This window comes from Dromaius novaehollandiae, chromosome 3 (assembly GCF_036370855.1).
Source record: "Dromaius novaehollandiae isolate bDroNov1 chromosome 3, bDroNov1.hap1, whole genome shotgun sequence".
Classification (NCBI taxonomy): domain Eukaryota; kingdom Metazoa; phylum Chordata; class Aves; order Casuariiformes; family Dromaiidae; genus Dromaius; species Dromaius novaehollandiae.
The window spans coordinates 41,660,170-41,679,704 of record NC_088100.1 but is presented as its reverse complement, the minus strand read 5'-3'; the positions used below and the strand labels follow the sequence as shown (position 1 = coordinate 41,679,704).

At 41.4% G+C, this 19,535-nt stretch overlaps 1 protein-coding gene across 7 annotated transcripts in view; it reads left to right on the top strand.

Annotated features, from left to right (window-relative positions):
* The window catches only part of BACH2 (BTB domain and CNC homolog 2), a 195,729-nt gene that overhangs the window by 14,214 nt on the left and 161,980 nt on the right, over positions 1 to 19,535 (top strand). The gene's annotated exons all lie outside the window — the stretch shown is intronic.

Genomic DNA, 19,535 nt, shown 5'->3' with positions numbered 1-19,535 from the left:
TTATCTGGTGTTGCATTTCTTCTTCTTTTTTTTTTTTTTGCCATAGCCTTTTCTACCTTTGAAAGTTTCCACAACTTTTAGAAGCCAAGAAGCTTAATTAAAAAAAAAAAAAAAGTTTTCCCAAATAATTACAGGTTGGCTACATGTTTGTGTGTTTTGCCTTCAAAGATAGCTTTTGGAGATTAAGTAGGTTAACAGCCTTTATGCTTTAAATGTTTAGTATGAAATATTGGTGAACTTTACGCGTGCTTAAAACGAGAGCTTAAGTATTTAGAGTTTGTGAGAAGACTGTCCTTATTTAGGTGAAATGTCTCTTTTTCTGCAGCTGTACCCCAAGAAGCTTAGTACTAACATTTGCAAGTACAGATTTGTTTCCTTGTAATTTTTAAATCTTTACTTGAGGGCCTGTAATTTTCCCTTAACTATTCACCTGCTGTTTAATGGCTCAGATATTTGTTGAGCGTATGACATATGTGTTCATATTCCCTTATATTTTTTGATGAAATGTTATAGCCCAGTGAGCTATGCTGCCATCGTGCTAATGGTGAAGAAAAATTTGTCATTGCACTTTCTGGCTCGGGGAGGAGGTGGGAAGGGAAGGGAGTGGATGTATAGTTATATGTACATCTGATTGTTATAACACCCTTCTTCCTCGGCAGATTGTGCAGCTTTAGTTCCTACTGATTATTTTTTTTTTCAGTTCATGTCTTGTTCTGCCAGTGTGCCACCGAAAGGAATAGCATTTACCTACTGCTCTTACTAAAGAAAAGGGTGTTTTCCCCTTGGAGGTACCTTGAATATCTGGCATCAGTGAATGGTTGATGGAAGTCCCAAATGTTCTGCCTCAGGGGAGCTCCTGCAAGTTAAGCTGTTGAATGTAGTTATTAAATATCAAGCAGAGATGTAGAACATTGTTTCTAATATTTATGCCATCTTGGATCTTGCTATTGATTGCGACTGAAACAAAAAGACCCAATAGTAGTTCTAGATAGTGTGAGGAAATCTGACATTTTTGGAGACATTAGTACATGGCTATTGTGGAGCTGTCAAAGCATGTTACGTGCTTTGAAAGAAATGGAGTAACTGCAGTGAAGTCTAGTGCCCCACAAAGGTGTAGCTAGTTATGCTAGTAATTAGCAAAGTAAAACTGAATTAAGTTGATTTAATTTGGGAGATGCTGCTGAAAGTCACATAGCACTCCAGCTCAAGTTCATCTCCTGCAGAAAGACCGTCTAGCTTGTGGTCTTTCTTGTGCTTAATCAATTTAGGCTTGAGGTGGCCAGTTCTTGCAGCTCTGCAATCTGCTTGCCAAACCACTCCTATAAGTTAGGGCGTCAAGGTGCTTCAGGCATCCATCCTTGGGGATGCCCCAGGGAAGCTCTGAGAAGAGTTCGGGGAGACGGTGCCTGTCGTTTCCCGGAGAATTCGCTGCTCCGTCTGCCTTGGGACAGGCAGCGGTGCTCGCAGGCGCCCTGCGGCTTCCCCCTTCCCCAGGCCCGCGGCGTGGCAGGCGGTCCCTGCACCAGGTTAGCCTTCACACGTCTCCAGAGACCCTCGCTGTGGTACCGGCCCTTGGATTGCTCAGGAAGCAAAGACTGGCCACCCTGATCTAGAGACTGTTTGCAGAAAGGACAAGATGAGGGGGTTGTAGTTGAAATAGCTATAAATGTTGTGTACAGCTGCCAGATTGGGATGGTTGGATTAGAAAATCAGAGAGAATGTGGTGCAAAGCCAAGAAGTAGCTGAAAAAAAAATTCAGGAATTACACAAAGAATGAAAAAGAGGGAAGACAATCGAAGCCCTGTCCTCTGTCGCATTGGAAAAGGGAACATATCATTAAAACCCATAGCTCATTTTGGTGTCGGAGGAGGTGATGTTGAAATTAAAACACGTACCTGTTTGAGTTGCTGCTTTCTACGCAACCTCACTTCAAAATGAACTGTACTCAGTAAAAAAGAGCTGCTGTATACAGGAAATCATGTTTTTTACTAGAACATATAGTAAAAACACAGGGTGGGGCATACATGTGCCTTATTGTATGAAAGCAATGGGTATGCAGCAAAGGATCATAAGTGGATCCCTGTTCCTTCGCTCCTTTCTTCTGTTAACATAGGACACTGAGGCTTGAGTTAGGTGATGTGAGAATTAGTCTGCCACTTAAAACACTGCCATTTTACTATCTGTTGTTTGAAAAAGGGACCTACCAGTTACAGAAAGCTTTTGAACATTTGAATTCGCAAAGCAACACATGTATTTAGTTCAGCACACAACTCGCACTCTGAGCAGAGGCACATGGCAAATATAGTTCTGATTTTTTTTTTAAGAGGTTCTAATGGATAAACATAAGTGAAACAGATCTAGATCTCACAGTGGTTGCAAACTGTGGCAGAAACATTAGCACCACACTTTCCAGTGGAAGCAGAACAAAAATGTAAAGTCTGCCAATTAAATTGGAAACAGCTCTTAATTTCCCCTCTCTCCCTCCCCGGAGGATGAAGGGCTTACTCTGCTGTGTGGAACCTTGTGTAGTGACTCACAGTTTTATATGGATTAGTACGAAAATGTAGGTGAGGGAGACACGGATATCTGGCAAACTATATATAGCGTCTAGGAGAAGCGTCCTGGTGCACACAGTAAATGAATGTTTGATCTATATCTCCTACCGAATTAATGGAAACATAAATGCAGAATATCCTCCTCCTTTACTCTCTCCCCTTCTGGTTGTGCTTGGCAGATATAGAGGAGGTTTATGATGCTGAGAGAATGAGTGTGTATCAATAAACTGAACTGTTCATTGCAATAAAGTAATAGTTTCCCCATTGAAATAAAGTAGTAGTATCTGCTTTGCCCCATCTGAAATATGCATGTGCAAAGCACCACAAACTAGAAATTTTGACAGTTCAGAAATGGGCGGTGAGCGTGCCAAGTGGCTGTGGTACCTTTCGCAAAGCAGTTATTGGGTGGTGTTGCATGCTGGATTGCAGTGTCTGAACTTTCCTGTCTGTTTAAGATCAGTTGTAGAGCACTTCAGAGGATGGTCTCTTGGTCCAGCAGGTTTCCAGGAGGGAAAGGCCTTTCCACCTCTTTGGTCCATGTCTTTTTGGTCGGATGACAACCAGCCCATGCCTCACTATAGGCAGTGGCCAGGGATGTGAGTGGGACCTCTGTGTATGTATGTTGGCATGTTAAAGTATGTCCCCATCCTACTTGCTGTTGTAAAGCCACAGGCAGCACAACCCTATTCGTGCTGGCATAATCCAAAATCTAATGGCTCTACAGTTGTCTGTACCTGGTAACTCAAGAATTCAACATGAGACTTCTTCAGTGGACTGAGAAGTTTTCCATCTCCAGGATTCCGTTTCATCTTCCCCACAAAACTGTTTCGTGTCCATTCATTTGCACCAGCATAGCTATTAATTTAACCAATATCAATGGAATGCTCATGATTTTAAAAAGAAAACTTTTTAAAGGTTTGTTTTGAAACTGAGTCATTTCCCTGAGTTGCTAATAAGCAAGCCTACAAAAATTTAGAGCAGAAAAACTAACAGGGTAGTAAATTGCAGTAGAGGAGAAATGGGATCGAGTGACCTGGGGAAAAAGAAAATGTATTAACCTGGCTTTGCTGCCAGATGCAGGCAATAGGGACTGTGCACTTAGGTGTTGCTTTCTCTCTTTAGTCTGCAGCTATGCCATTTGTGCTCCCTGTGGAAAACGGCCTCCTATCTGGAGTCTTCATTAAGGACGAGAGAAAAAATTGTTCTTATGTCCTTGAGTGACAGTCATACATTAAAGTTAGGCCTTATGTAAGGGACTGCCCCTTTCGCGTGGGCATCCAAAAATCTTAGGTACTTAGGCTCTCATCTTTGTATTTTTCACTATATCTTACTTACTGTACCATTTAATTGTATGGACTTTATTTTTACATCTCAGAGTTTTGGACCTTTATTGTAGTAGCATAAAATAAAAATGTTGCCAGGTAGCAAGGCTGAAAATCCTTAGGTCAGTTCTGAGCTCCTAGCCTCTGACTTCCCTAGGCAGTGTTAGTCTTCCCTGGGATCCTGAGTGTTGATTCTCTTCAGTTCTTTCTGGAAAAAACCTTGAGTTTTTTTCTTCGAACACGGTTACATACAGGGTGTCACAATACCCTGGGAAAGTTTTTTGGAGAAGAGGAAATGCATTTACAATGAAAACACACAACCACCACTACCAATAACAACAAAAAGAAGCAGCCGCATCTCACGTAAGTGGGGGGAATCCCACACTTTCTCTCAGTGTCTTCAGAGAAGTAGACTTATTTGGTAATGTGCATATTCTCAGACCTCCCACCATCAGTCTCGGATGTCAAAGAGGTCTGACTTCCATTTTAAAACTAGTACCTGGCACGGAGTAGAGTTATACTTAAAGTCTTATTGCCTAGAAACCCAAACATGGAGAAGTAAAGAATTCATGTCGTTTGGTTTAATTTCTTGAAAATAGATTAAAACTCCAGTGTTTATCTTGGATCCCCTATGCGTGGAGCTGGAGGGAGCAATAAGGGTATTTTATGATTAATGAGCCTTTCTGCATGTTTCTCTTGCCTCTTGGTATTTAATAGTCTCAGTGACCTAGCATTTTGTTTTATTTTTCTCTTGTTGGCATTCTCGTTAGTCGTCTCCTGAGATGCAAGAAGTCATCCCCAACCTGAAGATTTCTTCTCAGCGCTGAGAATGTGGGCTAGGTTATTGTTCTTTTGACTCCATCAGTCAAATGGGTTGAAGTTGCTGTTCCATTCCTAGCATCAGATCTTTTTGTTCTCTACTTCTGCACAAAACAATTCCTGCAACACGTAAAGCTGTCATCCTCACCTCAAAAATAGGATCCAATTAAGATGAGGAGCTGTGTTACACTGGTTACACAGGTTAATTCGGGTACGGTAGCAGTCTAGCCACAATACCTGATGTTCAGTGTGAAATAAATTTGCCACCCAGGCTGACCTCCATGCTGCGTGCTCTGACTGTCCAGGCCACTGATGCTGCAGTGACAGCAGTGTAGGCCTAGCCTAACTCAAGCCCAAGCCAAAATAAAAACAACAGGAAGAACTCTTCAGCCTTCTTTCACCTTTCTCAAAAGAGAAGAAACCCAAGATCACAACAAATGCTTCTTGGCACTTATTTACACCTAGAAGGCAGTGAAGGGGGAAATACTGTATGGACCAAGCATCACAGTCTGTTGCAATCAGAGGCTTTTTTTTCCAGAGTCCTCCTGAAATAGTTTTATGGGTCTGAGTGATTTTTATGGGTAGGGAGGGGTTTGGTTTAAGACACAGGACTGATCCTTCATCTAGAACAGTCAGAAGAACATCTGATACTAAAAATCACCATTTTATCCTTGCAAATGGAGGCTTTCTCAACTGGTGGCAGGCCATGTATGGCACATGAATAGATCTGCCTCCCTTGAGGTTTCTCTCTGCAGCTGCAGACCATGTGCCTGTGTGTGTGTGTGCGCGCTCACCAAGCAGGCAGAGGGGAGTATTTAACCAGCTGCAAGTCAGTGAATCAGTGTAGGGGAAATTATTTTCCTTGGGCAGAGAAACTCTGTACTAGAATGGAGGCTTAATTTGGCAGGGCCTTCTGCAGTACTGAAAAGCTGTGCCACTAATCTGTGTTCACTCACCTGAACTGGAGACGGGAATCCGATTGCCAGGTCCCAATTAAGAAATCCTAGGTGCTTTAAGGTTTTATTAAAATCGCTGCACAACCATCCGTGTCGTTTCCTCTGCCAGTTTAACCAGTATGGTTGAGCACAGCAACAGAGAATTGGAGCATAAACCAGCATCTCTGTAGACTGAGTACAAGGAAATTGAGAATTACTGAAAAATAGCGGTGTATCCAGATCAGGCAGCAGCTATCCAGGAACTGGAGCATGAGTAGAGAATGCTTTTGCTCTGCTGGCAGTAGGGCTTATTCTCCCTTTCCTGCCTTTCTCCTTACTTGGAGAGTAGTCAAAACAGCCGGGAAAAACAGAAGTCATCTGATCAACGTGCAGGAGGCCCTGCTTCTTACTTTTGCCTTGCAGAAGAAGCAACCGTAAAAGTTTCCCCATTCATTCCATCTGCCTCTTTTGGGCTTTTGATGCCTGAGCGAATTTAATCTATACCTGTCCATTTTCCTCATACATGGCAAGTCTCTGTATATAGTAAATATTTTTTCTCTTTCTAACCCCAGGTATAATGCACCTGTTTTCTGTGATGATGTGTATCATTTAAATAATTTTGCTTAAATGAAGGAAGTCAGTGAGGAGACAGAGAGTTTTAATTTAACTGAAGCCATTCAGGAGAAGCAGCTGGATTTCTATTCCATGCAGGTTCTTATCCCACCTTATGCTTCGCTAGTGTGTTAAGTGCCATGATGAGCATCCGGCATGGTGAGTTTTGTAACATGCGTGAGTGGCTAGATACTCACTGTAGAGTCTGCAGAATGAAGTACACTGGGCACAAAAAGTGGCTGTGCTTATGATGTCCCTTAATTTTTAGGGAAAAAGTTTCAGAGGTTTGTCTCAGCCTTTTCTGTATCTTGGTGAGTAACCCGAAGGAGTGAGGCTTGAAACTGAGAAGCAGCTGTTGGAGAGATTTGTTAACTGACAGCCTTGTGCTTTTGGGAGTAAGCATCCTCCTAAAAAATCAGTTTCAAGCAGAGTAAAGGTAATGGAAAGGATGAGGTAGGTTTTCCTGTGATTGATTAGTGTTAGATTTCTTGTACCTTGCCCTGAAACATCTTTAACTCTCCTGCCTGAAGCTGATGATGGAGCGAACCATGAGTGTGATCTGAGAAAGCATTTCTTGGGTACAGTATAAACTGCCCTCATGCAGTTACTACTAAAAATAGTCAGCATTTCCTCTGAATGATACAATTGCAAGTCTTGAGAAAAAAGTGTGTAAAGCAAAAGTACTACTGTGTGGGGAACGCTTAGCTTCTATAGAAATCAAAATTAACAAAGCTGAAAGCTTCTCACTGCATTATAACCTGTGGACCACCAGACTATGTCACAGAACAGGTAACGGGCTTGCCATTGACAGGGTCACTGATAGACCGCATCGACCTGTACAGGTTTGGGAACCCCAAATAGACTAGAAGCACTACAATGAACATCAGCAGAAACACTAACGTTTGCTGTATGGGTGCAGCTGTACACTGAAGAGAATGCTTTAAAACTCTGATCCAACCAATGAAACAGGTTTTGATGGTGTGTTGGTTTTCTTTTTAATAATCATTTTCTTTGCCTAGGCAGTGTTGTTTGAAAGCTAGTTGTTCATGAATGTGTAGTGCGATCTTGGTGCTCTGAACAGTATAATACTGCTCTGAAAAACTTACAGCAAAGCTGTTCTTTCTGTTTTTTCTCGCTGATACTGCAGTTTCTCAGACACAGAAGATAGAAGTAGGATGGTATCTCAGATGTAGACCCACTAGTGAGAAGGAGATAATTGGCCTAGCAATGTTGATAAAGATAAGTCAGCCATACAACTATTCAACGTAATGCTTTTGTTAGGTCAGTGGGAAGGCAGAGAGGCTGGGAAGTAAAGTATGAACATGACCATTAGCTGTTGAGTCCAGCAATATATTGTACTTTTCATTTCTTAGAAAAAAAGAGAGATACTAATTTTAAGGTACAGGATTTTTGTTTGTTTAATAGCATCTCATCTTCGTGAAAAAACATATGCATAATAGCATTGTGTTGGTGGGGACAAGTCCTTATTTGTGCTACAGGCACATGTTTTGGAGAGAGCGTATTTTGGCCGCTGTGCATGGAATTGTATGTAGCAGTTATCCTTTTTGCTTTTGTGGGTAAGTTTTCTCATGCTAAAATATGCAGCTACAATGCTGTGTTTCATTGTTAGACTGTCTGACCTTTGCCTTTATCTGGAAAAGGGGGAACAGGAAATCTGTATTTCCTAAAAGCTGCCTGAAGTCACAGAAGAAAGCAATATCCCTTATACATGCAGTATATGAAATGACCCCTCAGTGCAATCAGAAATAACTGTGGCCACATGAAAGCTGTATGGGGAACTGGCTGTTGGAAGTCAGTGATGATGGGAAGCAAATAACGTCCAGTTCCCTGTTGTTTAATGTTGAATGTGTCAGATATGTGAGAGTTATACTGTAAACTGGTGTAAGTTGCAATAGTTTTGCTGGTCAAAAGCTGATCAGGATCCACAATTCATCTCCACCAAAGTGTGAGCCTGTGGAGCAGATGTATATGCACTGCTTCAGAAGCAAGGTGTAATTGTGGACAAAAGAAAGGTAATCTAGGACAGAAGGCATTAAAAGGAATTTGAAGCCATTGCCTCTGCTGGGACTCTTGGACAGTGTAAGAAAACAAAAAGCAATCCAGGATGGTGAACACGAAACATCTCAGCCTCTCTTGCCAGTTGGAAAACTGCTAATAATGTTTATAGCCTTGGAATAAAAGACAACAAAACAAGTTACTTAAGAAAAGAATCCATCATCCTGACAAAAATAGAGCTTTCAGCTATTTTTTTGTATGAGCCTCTGTTTTTCCAGCCAATCAATCCTGTTACTGAATAAAACTCTGCAAATCAACTTAACAAGATTAATGTCTGTAAATATTTGTAAAACCTATGTGTTACACAGTCTCTTTAAATGAGATTATGTCATGTTTATAATACTAACTTATATTATGTAACCAGTCTGGTCTAAAATCGAATAGTTTTCATTAATTTTTCTTGCTTGTTTAATTTCATGCTTAAACTAATAAGTTATAAATCCGCATGACTGCCCACTTATTGTTACACTCAGAATAATTGCATTGAGTCACTGTTCATGGATGTAGATAGCCATAGGGGGTTAATACTTGGTATTTAAGCAAGTGTGTTTATCTGAAATCTGAATCATCAGTCTATAGAATACAATGCTTACTATGCAAAGTTCAGCCTCGAGTGATTACAGGTAGGAAATGTAATATGTAATCATTACTAAAGACACAAACAAGAATTCTAGGCATGAAGGATGTTATGGAAATTATCTGTTACAATGTGAGAAAATAAATGCAGGCAAATTGATTTCCAGTATATTAGCAATTATTGAACTATGTAAAAATAAGTTGTATGTCATTTCCTAGAAAGACCATATTCATGCTAATTAAGCTTTGAGAAAAGGGATATGGAAGCATTTAATATAGTCTTTTTAAAAGTTTTTTTTTTTTTTTTTTTTTTTTTGGTCCCGGTGTATATCTGTTTCTCATCTATGCTCTGTCTTGAATATCTTATTTAACCAGAGGAGAAGTTGGGAGTGCTGAAGTTAGCTGCTAATAATCAACTCCCTTCATAGACTGAAAGATTCAGTTTTTCTCATCCAAGTTTATTTCCAAAGTTTAGTCCAAGTGTTTAGTTTCAGACACTTAAGTGGAATTTTTTTATGTGCTGAAGTTTTCCTTTGTGGTGGGAAGAATGCCAGGGAAAATGACATTTTGAAATGGCATTTCACCTTCCTTTCTTTTGCTGATGTGTTTGCAGGTAGTTAAATTGCTGAGAAATTTAGTAGCAGTATGACCTGTATGTTTTATAGAAGGAAAACAAATAATGAAGGGAAATACTGTTATTTTACTTGCACCTTCTGCTGAAGTGCCATTCATCGGTCCTAATAGAAGCAACTGATGTGCTATAAATCCTTTGCATGCAGGTGACAGAAAAGAGCCTCCCGCATAATACATTCTGTACATTGCAGTACGAGAGTGTTCAGTAACTCTAAATGGTTTGTACTAGGTGAAGTCTGTAAAGCTTTCCTTTCTAAATTAAGGCATATGTTTTCATTTAGAACGTTGTGAGAACTGATATTCACGTCTTAGGGGGAAAATGCTAATTTTCCAAACTTCAGAGGGTCTAAAACTTTTGCTTTGGGGATTTCTAGCTAAATGTCAACAGCAAACTAGATTTTGTTTCGCAAGAGAGAAGTAGCTGCACGGTTCTGCAGAATGTGATAAAGCAAACTTTAGATTAGAAATCAGATTAGTTTGTCAGTCAGAATAACTGTACTGTGGAGTTACATCTAGGGAGTCAGAAAGCACTTCATTCTTTGCAAAAGACACAGGGAAGATTTTATAATATACCACTTTCTTGCTTCAGTAGTATTTACTGCCTTTGAGAGTAGGTACTACTGACACAGGCGATTCTGTTAGCTTGTTTCCTTTTCCTGCAGTTATTTGGAATATGCAAAGGAATCACTGTTACTCAGTGTCCATGTCTGGCAGCTTAGTGTTCTGTGTTTCAGGTGGCATTCACATGTCAGTATGTCACATTTAAAAATGATGTTTTTTTCCTTTTTCAGCATAGTTACTACAAATAAGAATACTTGAAAACTAGAGGACATTGTAGTTATAGATATTCTTTTATTTATATTCTCATATGATGATCTCTTGCTGATCTTTTGCTATCAATCTAAAGAATGTTTTGTAAACAATACTGATTATTTTATAAAGAATGTGGAGGAATATGTATGTGTGCAAGAGAGGCTTACATCTTTTTTCAAGTGCATTAGACTTTTTTTTAGATTTTAAGTACTTTGCATTATTCTTAACAGGGATAATACATCGAGCATACTGAGATATATTATATAGATATCATTTGTTCTTGGGCACCAGTGTAACATATGTGGGTGTCAACTGCATATCACTGTGGTTTTTAACCAATTTATGATAGTTTTGTTCTGATGTAAAGCCTAAGTATGCTAGAATTAGGATTGCCACCCACTTTAAATGTTGTTGTTAGCAGATAGCATTTATTTCAGTCACTTTAAAATCTTAACATTATGCAGTGGTTTTAAAAGGCTTATGACTTTTTAAAGCAACTTTTATATTCCATCTGGTTAATCTCCACTGGGGTTGGTACTGGAGATCCTTCTCCCAGAGCATGTAATGCAGGTGCAGCATTCTGCTATGTTAAAAAGCTAGATAGCTGTTGGGCCCCCTAAAAGACTCAGGCCATCCCTGTTAAGTGTTCAAACATGGTACACCCCACTGAACTGCAGCGTTCTGTCAAAGCTCCCGTTGATCCGCTGGATTAAGTCCAGAGAGCCCATTGCTTCTAGGAGTGCACGTGTTGGACCATATGAGCTTACATAATAACCTTGCATGTTAAAAGCCCAGAGGGCAAGTAATCCATGAGATGTCCAGTGGTAATGCTGGCAATAAACTGAGAATTCCTGTGCAGGAGAGATCTGGGTGAGTCAGTGGGACTCAGCAGTTGGCTCCCTCATGTTTTCTACAGATGACAGTTATCAAGGTTTTGTTCTCCTACCTTTTTTGTATAGCAGTTAAACTAAAAGAATGTGAAGTGTGGCTCATATAGTCCATGTGAATGTTTCTAAAGCTAACAAGGCTGCATATATTGCTTCTGTTGCCTGTGGTCAATTATTTGACTGAAATTAACTTGAAGATTAGAGAAAAGGATACAGCCACAAGCATGCACACAAGCTTATAGAGCCATGAAAATACCAAGAAAAATTGCCCAGAGGGTGTTTTTTTCCCATCACGTAGACAAACATATCATAAAATTCTAGTGCCTGCATTTTAGGTTTAGCTGGTAGGTTATCCTATAATGCCTGAGAGTTGAAGCAAAATGCTTACTAATGCTGTGGTTGATCTTTGGGGATCTGCTGTAAAAAATGGGAACAGGCTGAACTTAGATGAAGGAATGGATGGAGAGGGAGAAAAGTCTGAGAATGATCCCTGAAGCCAGGTCGTCCCCACTCTAAGGCTGCGATGTGCTTTCCTGGTAGCCTCAAGGTCCTTTAGTCAGCCCTCCCTCCATTTGTGGACATGTAAAGCAGAGGCTCTCTGCCCTCCCGGTGCTTAGGGAGGATTAATTACTCCTTATGAATAACTGTGGAGATGAGAGGTGCTAAACAGGAGGGCACGAAGTAAGTCTGATGTGGTGAAGGTGGGAAGGCAGGAGGCACAGTAGTAATCCTAGCTGGATAACACTCCTTTCTCTCTAGAAAACTCTCAGGGAAGAGTTAGTATGGATGTATGGAGGTGGAGAGAAAGCCAGCAGAGGCCACAGAGAGGCAAAAGCTGTGTGAAGCTTGGCTCTTTTGAAACACTCGCAGCTTGCTCCTCCAGGCCACCAGAACGAAGCAGGTGGAGGTAAAATACCCAGAGCGTTTCAGTAAATACTAGCACAAACCTGTTGGCTGTAATGAGCTTATGAGAAATGAGCCAGATCTGCAATCTGCACGTGTCACGCTTGCAGGACAAGCTCTGTTGGATGCATGCATGTGTGTGTGTCCCTGGGTCCTTCCTGGGCACACACGCCCTGGGGTAGGTCATGCTGCCTTTGGTCTCCATTGTACATGGTCTTGTGCCCAAGCACCATCTGGTCTCCAGTGGCCTCAGCCTTCCCCTGCAAGCCTAGCAAGGAGAGAAAGCATGGCTGTTTAGCACGATCGCCCAAATTTGGTTAGTGCTGGAAAACTGCATTCAGTGCCTGCTTCAAAATGAGTCCAAAAACTTCTTCAGAGCAAATTACCGTCACTCAGAGAGGACAATTAGTAGAGGAAATGCTTCTCTGCCTTTTTCCACTTACCTGAGCATTTTTCTTCCCTCATGAGCCTTGCCAGGTTCCCATTATCATGGGTATCCCTGCAGCTGAGGGCTGCAGCCTGCCCCCACGGTGGCCATCTCCTCACCTTCTGCCTCCCCAGCCATCACTCGTACCCACTGGTGGCCTTCTCCATCTGCACGTCAGGCAGGGACAGAGCTGGGCAGGTGGGCACTTCCCAATTAATAACTTCCCTGCAGTTTCCTTAAGGCTCCTGGGGTTGTCTCTGGCAGTAGCTTGTCTTCCTCCCCCTTCTCCTTCCCATTTGCTTCTTCCTGCAGCCGCCTTGGTTTAACTCTGCGCCATTAGACTGGATAATGCCTGTCAGGTAAACTGGGGCACCTGCTCGCCTTCAATGGGAGTGCGGACAAGCTCCCGCACTGTGCAGAGCAAGTGGTATACCAGAGCAAATCTCTGCCTTCCGGGGGCTCTGCTTTTGCTGTTTGAAAACAAGCTGGTTCATCTCATCACCTCAGATTTTTGTTTTTTTTTTTCTTTTTTTGATGTTCCTCGTCCTTTTGAAGAAGACAAAAAGCTATGATATTAAAAAATAATTTTATAAGTCCAGGGATAGCATGCTGTTTCCCTATGCAAATTAAAATAATGTTCTGTAATAGCTACTGGATGGGAAATGGTTTTCTGCAGGTAACAATTTTGTGGGCTAGATACAACAAAAACAATAGAGCCATGCATGTTGTGTACAACTTGAGCAATATTTCAGGCTTGTGATAGAAACAGCCTTTATAATGCAAAAATAGCAATCACATTCCAACATTTTCAGTTTCATAGTGTGAACTAACATCAAACGTAAGAACAACAACAAAATCTAAAATTCATCAGCCATTTTCATCTGAGTTTGCCAGGCCCCACACTGTAAGCGTTGTGGTACTTCAAAGCCCTTGACAATTCAGTTAAAGTAAATAAATAAATTCATCTTGAATATTAAGAGAAAAACAAAGGAAAAGACTCTTTTGGCATCCACATATGTGATAGGGCTGATGATTTCTTTGTCACGTTGAAGCTGTACCCAAAGTTGAGAGACGGAAAATCCTGGCATTTCATTATTAGCAGGCTGTTTCATTTGAATGTGGCTGGCAATCTCCTTATCTTTCTGTTTTTAGCATAACTGGGGAGTCTCCTCTTGCCATGGGGACTGGCAGTGTTGCAGAGCTGTATGTGTAACAGTTCAGGTTTAAACTATGGGATGATTCTGCTCAAAATTAGATCTGATACCTTACAGTTTGTTACCCAGCCTGGAGTCACCATTAGCCTGGTGGGTCTTGGATGAGTAACGGCTCTGTGCAAGAGTGTCAGTGGGGTCCTTCCTGATGGAAAGCACCCTCTTAAGTGGAAGTGTCTCATGGGCATGAGTGATGGAAACTGGGCTGGCCGTGTGTGTCCGCAAGGAGTAATGACATTTCCTTAGAATGAATTGGGGCCGATGCTACACCTTTTAAAGCTACCAAGTCTGAGAGGCTCTGGGAGAACTTGTAAGCAATTGAGTAAATCCAAAGAGGATCTACAGGATGTATTTCTGTAGTAAAAGGGCTTGTTTGTGCCCAAGGGCTTGGTGCAGGGAGGCATGTGGTATGAAGGACAGTCAGTAATCCGTAATGTAGAGGAGGGACCCTGTGGCTCTGGACTAGCAAACTACTTCCAAAAAGTGCTTACTTTTATACCCCTCTTCATTAACTGAAAAAGAGAGAAGAGTGTGGAGGGATCTGTTCTTGTGTAGGGCTATGCATGTACCTGAAGGAAAGTTCGGTTTCGAGAGCCCCCACAAAAGCTATGTCAGTATGTCCACTTCCATCCTGCATGCCCTGGGAGAAATTAGCTTGTAAACCTGGCGTTAGATCCGAATCCTGGCTAAACATGTGCTTAAGCCTACTGTGAGCCTGAGATGCCAGTGCTGGTCTGGGGCCAGAGGGAGACTGGACTGTGATGTCCCATTTTCAAGGGGGCCACCAGGGAGCGTGATCTCGGGGAGTGTCAGAAGAGAGGCCAGCGTTGGGTCAAGACAAGCCTAAAGGCATGCTGAAGTTGGCTCCCCGGCACGGCTTTCCTGTGTACGCCCTGGCATGGCTCTGTGATTCCTGGTGGGGCAGGCAGTGGTCCTCCTAGTTCTAATGAGGTCTGTCTTTATGGGAACAGACACATCTGAGACAAGCTTGTGAGTATCCAAAGCCTTCAGTGTCTATTGGTCTGGCAACAAGCAGAAGCTGTCGCCGTCTGGGCAGCGTTCAAGGGTCATAGCCGTGACCACCTCCTCTGGCGGTGCAGGTGATACACAGACACTTGAGCTGTGTTTCCCTCTGCCTACGCAGTCAACACTGCTGTTTTGCAATCAGCTCTTCTCAAAATGACATTACCAGTCACCCCTGTTTTGATGGCGAAGTTTGAAATATTTTGTTGCTGATTATGCAAAGTATCTGGTTTTCATCACCACATCTTTTTGTGTGACTGCTGTGGAGTCTTCAATATGGATTTAATATTTCTTGAAAATTATATGTTAATTGTTTCCAATTTTCTATGGCTTAATCTCTTGGCCACTTCAACTTAATTATTGTTATAGTTGCCCTTTTCTGAAATGTATTATGCCTGTTCTGATGTTTTTCTCAGTTTCATTTAAGTACTTGGCCACGTAAGTAAACCTTACTGCCTTACATTTTTGCTTAGAACAACAGATTCCTATTAAATCAAGTATGGGAGTTTAAACTATTTAGTTAATAGGGAAAGCGTGTAGCATTACTGAGTGCAAAATGCACTGTATTGTAGCCTACAGCGTTAAATTGAGAGTGGTGTGTTTCTTGAGACTTAAGGTTTGTGTGTTGATTCTTATATTCATCGGGTTTCCCAGCTATTTTATTACTACTCTTTGTGCAGAATTTAAGCACAGCAGATGATCTGTGTCTGTTCCCTTTGGTCTTAGCATTTGTAAAAGGAAAAAAAATGCACAGACATACTGAATGAAAAGGCGCTGCTTCGAAAGGCTGATGAGTAAGGCTGGACCTCCCAAGGAACATTAACTTCAAGGTAATGTATTGCCGAAGACGTGTGAAGGTGAAGCAGGCTTTCAGTGGAGCAGGAGGCGCTGCTGGAGTCCTTCTGACCCACAGTGCCAAGGGTACTCCTGTTCAAAAGGAAAATTCCTTCTGGAAGATGGAGAGGGAGAGAGGCCCAGGCAAAATTTAGCAGTTGCAAGGTCCTCAGAGATTAGAGTGACAGGCACAGGAAAGCTGCGTGGATGATGGTGTGCTTTATCTAAGCCTTCTTGAAGAACTTGAACTCCCCCACAGGGTGTGTTGGTGATACGATGACAGCTGTTTCGGAGCCCAGCCTTTCCTCTCGTTAGTGAAGTATTGGAGATCCCTGCCTGGGAAGTGTGGGAGTGAGATCAGGTGAGACAAGAAGCAGAAAGTGTCCACGCTGTGTTGTTTTGGGTTTGGTTTTTTTAATACCTTCTTAAATAGGAAGGTTGTGCTCGACTAGGAGTGTCCTGATGCCTCCTCGTAGTCCCAGACTACTTGTTTCCTGAGTTGCTATCTCTGTGAATCCAGATCCTGTTGTTTACCCTGTGCAGAAAATATTTGGCTGTTATGGGGATGAGCCTATACAAAGACTTGTGTGAGGAAATGTAAGATCTGTCAAAGATAGCACAAAATTGTTTCTTAATGAGTCTTGGTTACAGCATTTCATAATGGACCTTTAGAAAAGTATGAAAAATATTTGCCTCAGTGTGTTAATAACCTCTTGGGGGGAGGGAGGGGTTGTTTTCCCATGTGTTTGCACGGTGCCGGTTGCAAGCAGGAATCTCTAGCTCTGCCCCAAGAACTTAACTCCTTTAGCCTTTTAAAGCTACCTTTCACCAACACTGCAGCTGAGAAATATGTGTGTGTGTGTGTGTATATCTTGCACGTGATAATTTTGACCCTTGAGGTTTTATATTTAATATTGATTTGATCATGTCTTTTGTAAATTAATGTTTTGAAAGGAAATTAGCAGGCTTCACTGGATACCCATGAATTGATCCAGGTGCTCACTTCTAATGCAGGCAGTGGCTCATTCATGAGCATAACCCAAAGAGGATGTAGTCGGTTATATCTTTTTTTAACTGAAAAAAGTATTTATAAGTGATTTAAAAATGGCCTTAAGCTTAAAAAAGATTAAGCAGGTGTTACAGTAAAACATGAAGCACTTTTAGGGTATCACTGTTTAGTTGTTCCCCCGCCCCCCTCCCCCCCCCCCCCCCCGGTATTATCGTTCCACACAAAAGCAAATGGATTGAAGACATTGCACAAAAGGCTGGTGGTAATAGACTTTAAGATGCTGATTTATGGCTTAAGTCTGTGCTGCTTTGAGGTGCCCGTAGGTCGTATGTTGACTGCAAAAAAATTTGATTGTCTTAATCATTGCGGAGCAAAGAAACCAATAGCAATAGTCTCTGTTGATACCTTGTACTCTAAAAACTAAGAAATTAAATATGCTGAAAATGTCTTCCATTTCCATTCCTATGTATTCTTTCTTAAAATAAATGTAAATGACGTTATAAAAGTAGCCATTTATTTTTAGAAATTTCTAGAAAACTCTGAAATAGAGGAGTGTGAATGTGACCATGCTAGAAGACCACACAAAAGCATCTAATAGAGTGAAGAGACTGGATTTCTTTTGTTTTAGATTATGGAATAAGGTTTTAAAATGAATGATTGCAGCTTATTGTTTTAAAGGCAGTTAATTTCAGCTAGTAACTTCTAAAAGCAGCCTGTATAGGCTGCATATTCTCTGTATACACAAAGACTTTTAGAGAAAGGATGACCAAACTTCAGGGCTTGTGTACTGTGCCTTACACACACCAGATGGTCCCACCCTGCAGCTCAGGCACTAGTTATTCTCTTCAGTTTCCCAAATCTTACCGACTTTCTCTTCCATAAATCATCAGTTCCATTTCCTAGCAATTAATCATTTTGCTTATTTTTTCTTCTCTATTTAATTCTTCCCATTCATCAACTCATTCACGTATTAATCTTCCAATAATAGAAAAGTTGGATTTCTTGCTTTGCCTGTCCAGATCCTTGTTCATACACCCCAATTTCCTGTCTTTTATTTTGATGACGAGCTACAGATGCTCCAGAGGAAAGAGCAGTTCTCCTGCCCCACCTTGAATGGCAAATATAACATCCTGACAGCCTACGATGTCTTGGCTTTATCCTGTAATTGTTGGGTCACGGCTGAAGCCTGAGATGTTTATGTTCCTTTCCAAAATTTTGTTGAGATGTGAAACTCCTGTCCAGTCCCTTTCTGAATTCAGCTGAACTCTTGGCCTCTGTGATATAAAGTGGAATGGGTTGCTATCAGATAACTACATGGTGTATAGAAAGTATTTTCTTTTATATGTGTTGAGTTTTTATTTGGTTGAATTTTATCTTTCTCTCACATTATTGGACAGAGAAACAGAATCTCCAGTTCTTCTCCTGTCTTATCTTCTGTTAGCTTGTATTTACTAAAACATGTATTTTAAGCAGGCCAAATGGCGCTTTCAGTATTTCCGAAGCATGCGCACGCACGCATGTTGCCCAAACAGAGAGCGCGTCTCTCTCACGCTCAGCAGGGCTAGCGCAAGGGTTTTCCTCTCCAACCCCGGTTTTGCCGTGCGGTGCTGGGGGGCTGGTGACGGTGGGGGCGGCCAGGCGCTGGCCCTGTGTTAGCCTGCCACCACATGAGGGCAACCAAAGCCATCCTGAACCATGGTGCAAGCTGTCATTTAAATTGGAGAGACTTGTGTCAAACGATGGGAATGCCGTCGCTGTGTGCGTGCGTTTCTCCTTTTTTTGACAAAGCAGCCTAGAGGTAGCTATCGCGAGATAAGCAGCCTGATCGAGTGATTGCTCTTTTGTTCTAAGATAAACCTCTGATGCACGCATATAACCGGTTCTGCTTTGGTTTACTTTCTTATATGAATTTTACAGAAAACTTTAGAAAAGCTTAAAATGATGCTTCAAACCAAACCCTAATTTATAAAGGCTTGGTGAGAAGGGTGAGGATATGTATGTGGTTAATACCTGCAGTAGCAGGTGAAGATATAAAACCTGGAGCCCTGAGTCCAATGGGACCGCTGTCGCCTGCTGGCGGACAAACCTTGTCTCAAGGCGCCTAGGAAAAGACACATTGAGGGGGTTTATGGCTCCATGTTCGAATGCGTGTATTAAATGCCATATCTTTGACAACATTTGCTGCGTGCGTCTCTTATCATTCCAGAACTTCTTCAGACATCTGAATAACTTCCCACCTCTTAACTGTACGTCCATAATGGTGCCCTTTGTAGACTTATGTTGGTAAATTTTCTGTAGGACACCGTCCATGTTGTTCCACATGTAACACACATACATTACTACTCAGATAAAATAGATTTATTGTACCTTGCTGCAGCTGTCAGTGAAAGGAAATTGTGCATTTTTCCCTTGAGTGTTGGGATATTTTTTTCCAGTCTTTCTTTCTTTGAAAGCTCTAGTAGCAGGCTACTTTTTAGCTCACTCTTTCTTTGCAGAGGAGAAGTCACCTTCTGCTTTTCTTGTGTTCAGAATTATGTAAAACAGTTGCAGAACATAAACAGGCAACAATAAATGCTACAGAAATGTATTCTAAAAGATTCCACTGTTAACCACACCAAAGAAAACAGAAATGCAAGGTTTTCAAATCAATGTAATATACAGGAAGTGACATTTAAATTCTTACTCTTTTAAAATTAAGATGTCTTACCATTTTCGTCTTTTAAAGCGTTGAAGATTTTTCCATTAGTTCAAAGGTTGTGTTGGAACCCCTTTAAGAATAAGTTTTTCCATTTTTTAAGAGACTTAAGGTTTTTCTTTCTTTTTTTTTTTCAAGATGATAGTATATATTTGAGTGTAAAAGCTTAATGAGCACTGCAGACGTTTAATTGGCTATTTGAGAA